Raw genomic sequence first — 10,178 nt, forward strand, 5'->3', positions numbered from 1 at the left:
TGGCTGGGAATCGCGTTACTATAGTAAACAAGCGCTGATCGACCGTTCATGAAATCTAAGAAAATAACTTCCTGATCGCTCGTTTAACTCAAAATTATTCAAAACGATGTCTCTAAAATGATATAACTGTGACTTCTTAAGGTTTTCTTCACGGTCAAAACCACACAACATTCTATTAATGATTACGTCCGAGGAAAAAAGGAATATTGACAGGTCGACCGAGAGTTGAACTCGTGAGACGACAAACATCAATGCGAAGTGTAGCGAGAGTCAAGCTATTGTTTGTCTTGTCCTGTTCTATATAGAGAAAGGGATAAATAGTATAGCCTCGTGTGTGAGTGGTTGCGTGTCATAGTCATGCTTTTAAATTGTTTCTGTTGTTTATGTGTGTAGTGATGACTCTCTCACACTCAATTTCAATGCCGAAAGAGGAATTCCCGCACACAAGGAAGGGGAATTAGGGTGGTATTTGGCATACATATTGTATAGTATCTAGTTCTAAATAGATAACTGATTAGAATTATATTATGATATATAAACACAATGCCAAATACAATTCCGAAGTTTTCCTTATTTCAAATGAAGTAAAGCTCCAAAACCTAATGGTAGTGATTATAGTACTGGTGTTAGTGAGGTGATGTGGTGGTGGTGGTGGTTGTAGTTGTAGTAGTAATAGTGATGATGATGTGGTGGTGGTGATGATTGTAGTTGTAGTAGTAGTGGTAGTGATGATGATGTGGTGGTGGTTGTAGTTGTAGTAGTAGTGGTAATAATAATGATATGGTGGTGGTGGTGGTTGTAGTAGTAGTGGTCGTGGTGATGATGTGGTGGTGGTGTTTGTAGTAGTAGTGGTAATGATGCGGCTATGTGGTCTAGTAGTATGACACTCGCTTCGGATCGGAAGGTCCTGGGTTCGAGCCTCGCGCTCGGCGCATAGTTGAGTCCTTGGAAAAGGCTCTTTACTCACATTCTCTCACCGTACTCAGGTGTAAAATGAGTACCTGGCCGTTAACAGAGTTGTCTTTGTCCGAAAAATTGTAATATCGCCTAACAGGCGTCATGCCCGTCCTACATGTTAAATGTTGACCAGGGACCCCTTGTAAAGCGCTTTGAGCACATTTAGTAGATATTGGACTATATAAAGCTCAATTTAAAAAAAAAAAAATCAATGATGATGATATGGTGGTGGTGGTTGCAGTAGTAGTAGTGGTAGTGATGATAATGTGGTGGTGGTTGTAGTTGTAGTAGTAGTGATAGTGATGATGATGTGGTGGTGGTTGTAGTAGTAGTGGTAGTGATGATGATGTGGTTGTGGTGGTTGTAGTAGTAGTTGTAATGGTGATGATATGGTGGTAGTGGTGGTTGCAGTAGTAGTGGTAGTGATGACGATGTGGTTGTGGTGGTTGTAGTAGTAGTGGTAATGGTAATGATATGGTGGTAGTGGTGGTTGTAGTAGTAGTGGTAATGGTAATGATATGGTGGTAGTGGTGGTTGTAGTAGTAGTGGTAATGGTAATGATATGGTGGTGGTTGTAGTAGTTGTGGTCGTGATGACGATGTGGTTGTGGTGGTTGTAGTAGTAGTGGTAGTGATGCTATTGTGGTGGTGGTTGTAGTAGTTGAGGTAGTGATGATGTGGTGGTGGTTGTAGTAGTAGTGGTGGTGGTGGTTGTGGTAGTAGTGGTAATGATGATGATATGGTGGTGGTGGTTGCAGTAGTAGTGGTAGTGATGACGATGTGGTTGTGGTGATTGTAGTAGTAGTGGTAGTGATGATGATGTGCTGGTGGTGGTGTAGTAGTAGTGGTAGTGATAATGATGTGGGGCTGGTGGTTGTAGTAGTAGTGTTAGTGATGATATTGTGGTGGTGGTTGTAGTAGTAGATGATGTGGTGGTTGGAAAACACATTACAGGTTATTATAATACATGATTACACACATTCTCTAACTTCATTTTTTGACAGCTTCATTGTGCCATAAATATACGCAACAGTTCTGAAACATTTTATTGTGGATTTTGATATTGTTTGTTGTTTTTCTTGTGTCGTTATGTTGACATAGAGACCGAATGAATGGTAATGACTACATTCTCAGCCAACAATAAAATGGCGCTGAATGCTTTCATTGGTGGACACTTTTTAGGCTTCGTACGTATTCTCATTCGTTTAATTCTATGTTGTGTCCTTAAGTAAGACAACTCCAACTCCAGTAAATAATTTTAAACGTAATCTTTCACACAGCGCAATATTTACATACTGTGCATAAATTGCACTACAAGGGGGAGAACAAGCCGTAGCTTCAACGACACTTGGCGTATAGAGCAAATTATAAATTCTGCTTGGTGTCATGCTATTGAATTTATTTGACAACGACAACGGTGTTACTAATATGAAACTCGTGTATGGTGAGAACGTGTTAGTTAAGACTTTTACATGGATCAACGTGACGTAGTTGATAAAACCCCGGCCATTTCTTGCCACTTTCTCAAACTGTCCATACTCAAATTAAATAGGGTTTTAGTTTAGATACACATGACCTACTTACCGACTTTGTGGATGAGACCATGGGGAGGAAGTGAGGGATAATGGACAAAGACTTTGGCCTAGACTCTACTATGATTGTTTAGCTATGGCCTCAATACCCAATTTCTCTAGTGTGCTAGTGCTATAACAAAAGTAAAAACTAACGTGCTCACGTGCGCATGTGAGTGTTTGCGTCATATTATGGTGACATACTCGTAAGGTTCAGTGAATATTTCACCCACTACACACTCGACTAATATGACAGCCGGTGTTGTTTCGTGATTGCGCAATGAGGACACTAAATGATGGAGATTGGGGAAAGGGGTGGAGGGGGTTGAGAGACTCCCTGTCTATCTTAGCCTTTGTCGTAGAGATCCATATTGATTAGTTTATCTTATCTGGACAAGCTCAGGGACGGAGTTTATCTTAACCGTTTTGAATTACCAATGATATGGAGCAGAAAAATCGGGACTAGCCTCAGAGTTTATTTTAAGCGAGAGTTGATTTTAACGTAGTTTTAAAGGGACTGCAGTGTAATTAATTTAGTTGCTTTCGACAGCTGTGCCGTTTCAAGTTTATGTATTTGTTTTTTGAAGGGTTTGTTTTATGGTAACAAGGAGAGAGGGAGAGTGAGAGAGAGAGAGAAGGAGATAGAGAAGGAGAGAAAGGAGAGAGAGATAATGAGGGAGAGAGAGAGAGGAGAAACAGAGAGAAAAAGAGAGAGACAGAGAAAAAGAAGAGTGAGAGAGGTGGAGAGAGGGGGAGAAGGAGAGAGAGAGGGGGAGAGGGAAGGTGGGAGAGAGAGAGAGATAGAGAAGGAGAGAGAGAAAGAGGGGGGGGGAGGGAAGAAGAGAGAGGGAAGGTGGGAGAGAAAGAGAGAGAGAGAGAGAGAGAGAGAGAAAGAGAATGACAAAAAAAAACAAAAAACTATGTTGCATCAGATAGAGCGTTTGAATGGAAATACACTTTTCATTACTTGCGTCTCTAAGTGGTCTTGTGGTGAGACATAGCTATTGGATCGGAAGGTCCTGAGTTCGAGCCGCGCTCGGCGCATAGTTGAGTCCTTGGAAAAGACTCTTTACTCACATTCTCTCAACGCAATCATGTGTAAAATGAGTACCTGGCCGTTTACAGCGTTGAATCTTTCGAAAAAAAAAATGTAATATCGCCTGAAAGGAGTCTTGTCACATAATAATTGTTGCTGTTGGACACGGACACCATGTAAAGCGCTTTGAGCACGTTCATTGGATATTGCCCTGTATAAAATGCTCAGTTTTTTTGTTTTGATATAAAATGATGTACCAAGTACATTATTGACACAAGGGATAGGCATCAGCATCACCGTAATCGTTACCATCATCATCATCATCGTCATCATCATCACCATCATCATCATCACCATTATCATTATCATCATCATCATCATAATCATCATTATCACCATCATCATCATCATCATCATGGTCATCATCATCATCATCATCATCATCATCATCATCTCATCATCATCGTCATCATCACCATCAACATCGTCATCATCAACATCGTCATCATCATCATCATCATCATCATCATCATCATCATCATCATCATCATCATCATCATCACCACCACCACCATGACCCACAGTGATAAGTAATACTATATTTGATTTACTTTTTTACCTACAGTAATCTGATTTTATTGATTTTGTTGATTCACATTTGCTCATATGGTGTGTGTGTGTGTGTGTGTGTGTGTGTGTGTGTGTGTGTGTGTGTGTTCATGAGTGTGTGGAGCGTCGGATCCATCTGTAATAGACACCTAGATAACCATGCCCCTCGGACAGTTGTCATAATGTAGTCCATGGCAGTGATTGGTAAACATAGCAAACTACACAGGTTTTAGTATCGATGGTATAAGTAAAATACCCACTGTTCTACCGCTCGATCAGTTGAACCAACACAGAAAACAATGAGAAAACTTTAACGTTTATAATCTGATCGAGAAAATCGTGTGATATCAAGTCACCAATGTTGTGGTGTAGAAAAACAATAACAATGATCAGAGAGATGTCGATTTTATTCAAGCTATTATTTATAGATAGTATGCAGATGACGTCACTCAGGCCTTTGTTATTATTTTTGCCATCCGCGTTTGTGAGTTGTTCTCACTAAACTGTATTAACCCGACTATAAACGTTCATGGATACAAACAATTTTGTGTGTTGGTCCGTTATACTTCCGGATGGCAATGTTATGAGCTTCTTGGCCAAGCGCATACTATCTATAAATAGCCAACTATGTTTGTCCGAGCACCTGTGAAGATATGTCACGAATTCCATGTTTTGATTGGTCAAAAATCCACTGGTTAATTCTAACGGTCAACGAGCATTTTATCCATTAGGAAGTGGGCGCTAGCCTATGTACTCGACTATCGTCTTGTTATGTCATGTTATATAAGCAATGCAGTCATCCAACATCCTGACATATTTTAAATTGGGCTCTCTTTCAGAAAAATCCTAAAATCGCGGAATTCCGCGGAAGATTATCATCACTGAGGGATGATGGTGTGATGGTAGTTGTAGTAGTGGTGGTGGTGATGGTCGGGATGATGATGTGGTGGTAGTTGTCGTAGGGATGGTGGTGGTGGTAGGGATGATGATGGGGCTGGTTGTAGTATTAATGGTGATAGGTAGGAATGATGATGTGGTGGTAGTTGTAGTAGTGATGGTGGTGGTGATAGAGATGATGATGTGGTGGTGGTTGTAGTAGTAATGGTGATAGGGATGTTGATGTAGTGGTTGTGGTGAGTCTTTTTAAAAGGCGGAATTGTGATGGTGATGGGCGGAGATAAAACACCGTTTAGGCGGAAATCCGCCTTTAGGCGGAAGATTCTCAGCCCTGATCAGTAAAGAAAACCTCCAAATAACGACGCACTTTTTGATAAAACCTCTGAATAACGACATCATTTTGGCGATTTTCGGCAGTTTTCGTAGATATCTGATACTAAAAATATCGAGTATGAGTACTCAAAGTTTATTAAAACGATTCCTGCTTGAACCAATGATCCCGCAGCTTTGAAACCAATGAGAACGCAGCTTTTTTTTTGACGAATCTTAGCTGATGTGCATTAACAAAAACCAAGGTAAAAATGTAAGTGTAAGCAAGTAAACACAAAATCTTGGAAAATGTGATATTATGTGGTGATAGTAATAGTAGTAGTAGAAGTAGTAGTATGTAGTAGTAGTAGTAGTAGTAGTAGTAGTAGTAGTAGTAGTAGTAGTAGTAGTAGTAGTTCTGTTTTTGTGGGAGGAGGAGGAAGAATTTTATCTAACTTGCAGCGTCCGAATTACCTGTTTTTGTTTGTTTTAAAGGGTTTTATAGCGCTTGTGACACATCTATGTCATATCAGCACCAGTAAAAAGGAAGAAATAGTAAAAAACATTCTAGATTTACAATTGAAATAACATAAGAAAAAGTAAGACAAAGGGGAATGGTTTAAATAGGGAACAGATGTAGATTCCAGGAGCACACTATCAGTGTACTCAGTTCAGATCACCTAAAAGTCTCATCCAGACACACGCACAATTACCCTCCAAGAGGAATACACTACAATGTTTTATTTGTTTTGTCAATGTAATTAAAAACTGGTCCCGCGGGCCTTACCACGCCCACTTTGTCCGCCATCTTGGAAACCTCTAAATAACGACACCTCCGGATAACGACATAAAAACTCGGTCCCGTGGCATGTCGTTATCGGGAGGTTCCACTGTATAATCTGTGTGATTTGTGTTCATGTTTGAAAATCACAGCAACGGCAGCAGGCAGTGCAGAGACTTTGACTCTACTATCTCAGCTTTCTTATTATCTAGGAAATCAGAAGGCAACTTAATATAAATAGAGCCCAACTTCGTTCAAGAATTAAAAATGTCGCTATGACTACTCTATTTCATTACTCTGACAATGACGTTTGTAGTTGTACTTCAACTTTTAGGCAGTTTGAGTAGGGAGTTTAATAGAAATTCTAAATGTACCTCACACACTTGAAACCAATGTCATATGAAAGAGCTGGCAACACAGATTACAAAACAGTTTGAATTTTGTTTCTATCTTGATTAGAAATGTAGTTACGGCAGTTCAAAGTCTGAAATTTCAGACCGATTTTTACCCCAAAATTACCATTGCAAAGTTGTGACCGAAAACGCGTGATGTTAATAAAAAATGGTTAAAACAGTCAATATGGAGTTCTTATCATATATTGTATACCAAAATGTTCGTCTTATCGAGGACAATGCATTTACATTAATAAAGAGGAAGATAAACATTTCAAATTAACACATTATTACATAATATGACGCAAATGTTACATAATCAAAAACTCGGCTAGACGTAAGAAAGAATTTGCTCTATCACTTTTGGATTTATCCCCAATATCTCACTGAAACAATTGCAAATAATTACCCTCTTTTAACTAATACATAGAGAATAAAAAAGGGTTTGAGAGTATTTAAATGAAAAGATATAAACATGTTGTGTTATGACATAATGAGTTTATTTTTAGCTATGGCAATTTAATTGCATATAAATAAAATGGTAGATTGAAGAAGTTCAAATAAATTGAAACAGATTCCCTATTATAATTAGAAGGAAAGTTCTGGCTTTTAATACTTTAAAAAATTCTGCTGAACCACTTTGGGTTTATTGCTATTACATCATTTGAACTGACAATTAATATAATTTTATCCCCCCCCCCATCTCTCTCAATGTATGGGGGTGTCAAAACTAATAGAACTTCTTACCATAATAATTATTAAGGCCTTTAAAATATGGATACAAATGATAAACATATCTAAACATATGGGAAAGAAACTTGATGACTTGATGGCAAAGTAAAATAAAATTAAATAAAAGCAATTGGTATTTTTAAAATATCGATATTATCAATATCGGATTTCACAAAGAGAAGAAATATACGAACTTTTAAAACAAAAACTATAAAATGCCTATAAATAAAGTTGGAAAGTATGTATTCAAAATAAAAACATAGTAAATAATAGTACTGAAAATATTATGTACTAAATTTAACATAATACATAACTAAATTAAAAATATCGATATGAATATCGATATCGCCCGGCAGCCATGATGAGAAGATAATGTAAACAAGGCATTTCGGCGCAGAGTTAAAAGGTGTCTGCGCATCGATATAGAGCCCTGAAATTTGGCATGAATAAAGTTTAGATGTTATTCTAAAAACAAGCGTTTAAATTTTAAAAACACACGCGGTAAATAAAAAAATAAATGCATTTGAAAATTGCCAAATTTTAACTTCATATAACTTCTGGAATTATTAATGGATTTTTCCTTAATTGGCACCATTTAAAAGGAAATTGAAAGACGAAAATAGTGATACCAAAATATCTGCGATATTCCTCTTTATAACGAAGTTATGCATCTTTAATTGAACCCCCCAAAACGCGAACGGCAATTTCCAGTCACAACTTTCCTATGGGCGAGTTGGGTCAAAATTTGACTGCCACTGCTGCTGCACACTAAACTGCCTAGTTTGAGTCTAAACTCTAACTCTAAAAACAGTCGCCCAAAGTTGCAATCAATGATCACGCCCAGGCAATACAAGAAACAATTTTTAAAAAGCAACAACATGCATCTAGATAGATAGGACAACAAGTTGAAACAAAAATACTCACCTAATTCAGTAAGTTTTACTTCATCAGATTGAATGTTGAATGCACAAACCACAGTCCGCCCAAGTTGTATCTTCGGTCCGCCCCAAAAAAAATAAATAAACAAAACGAACGGAAGCGGAAGTAGGTCAAATTCCAGTAGAAAACTATCTCCAGTGTCAAGAGATTGCCATAGCTCTGCCTGATTCAAACCCAGATTTTCTTTGCACCCAAGGGGCGCTACTCAACTTGTAGTCAAACGTTTTTAACAACTTAACTTATTTTTATCTGTCAACCAAAGGCAAATCGTTTTCAGACGAAAAAAAACCTACATGGTTTTTGACAACTTAGCAATGTTGTCAGAAACCACCCATGGTTGTCAGATCACGTCAAAAAATCATATGGATGTTGTTAAAAACCATGCAATATAAGAGTATATATATTATATATATATATATATATATATATATATATATATATATATAAAATATATATATATATATATATATATATATATATATATATATATATGTGTGTGTGTGTGTGTGTGTTAGAATGGTACAATTGTTACTAATAGTATTAGAGGTTAGCATCGGTGTGTGTGTGTGTGTGTATGTGTTTATAATATGTATGTGTGTGTCATGTGTAATAGAATGATACGATCAAGGTGGTAGTAGTAGTATCAGTAGTAGTGGCTGGGTGGGGATCCTGACCTCCCATAGTGGGCAGGGAGGTACATGCTGTCTCTTCTATCCCCCCATACCCGTTTTCCAATTGTTTCCTGTCATTGTCTTGGAATGAGATTATTTAGTTTTGTCCTGATCCTTGCCGGAGTTCCTTGGCTGGGAGGGAAACAGTCGAATGTATAGTTATAGTTTTGGGAGATGATATTTTTTCCTTGTAAATCATCTCTCTGTTATGCATTGTATTATGTTGAGTTTACATATCATATTATATGATTGGTAAACATTTGAGTGTAGTCCTCTTAGTTGGGACCTGTGCTTGTGTCTGGATGAGACTTTTAGGCGATCTCTAACTAAGTAATTTGGCGGTGTGCTCTTGGAATCTACATCTGTTCCCTATTTGAACCAATTCCCCTTTGTCTTACCTTTTCTTTTGTGCTTTAATTGTAATTCTAGAACTTTTTACTATCCCAGTTTCTTCTTTTTTACTGGCGCTGATATGACCTTCATGTGTTGCAAGCGCCGTAAAACCCTTAAAAACAAACAAACAAACAGTATTGTTTGGAATGAGATTACTTAGTTTTGTCCTGATCCTTGCCGGAGTTCCTTGGCTGGGAGGGAAACAGTCGAATGTATAGTTATAGTTTTGGGAGATGATATTTTTTTCCTTGTAAATCATCTCTCTGTTATGCATTGTATTATGTTTAGTTTACATATTATATTATATGATTGGTAAACATTTGAGTGTAACACATACTTTTGTGTATTTACACGTTTATCCTGTTGACATCAATAGTTTTATAACCAAATATGGGCATAGAGATAGAACGAAATTGACGTCATCAGGTTTTTTTTTGGTAATTGTTTATCTTATTAAAACCTGTGTAGTTTTCTATGTTTACCAATCATCTGTAATTGTTTATATTGTGACGACACTCCCGAGAGTTCGTCGTTATCTAGGTGTCTATTGACGTCAATCAGCTCTAAGTTATTTTTTTTAGTCAGCCATTTTTATGAGCTTTTATCACTCAATTGTATGTCTTGTGAATTGAATTCAATAGTCTGATGTCACGTCGCCCAGCAACGGCAGCCTTCGTGGTTCTAAACAAAGAAAATCTGTACTTTTTATTCTTCATGCTGGCTAAAACTTTTCATATGTCTTGTGATCAGAATGTATTAAAATCAAAACATGATCAGATTTTAAATGGGTTTTTTTTTACCTTTGTATACGCTTTTATGATCGTCGGAGAAATACTTCATAAGGGTGTCCGCCATTGTTCCGATTGTTTAGAGCCAGTTACTAAGTTACCAT

This window comes from Berghia stephanieae, unplaced genomic scaffold, assembly GCF_034508935.2.
Source record: "Berghia stephanieae isolate SIO BIC M18660-M18661 unplaced genomic scaffold, UCSD_Bste_1.3 scaffold50, whole genome shotgun sequence".
In the NCBI taxonomy this organism is placed as follows: domain Eukaryota; kingdom Metazoa; phylum Mollusca; class Gastropoda; order Nudibranchia; family Aeolidiidae; genus Berghia; species Berghia stephanieae.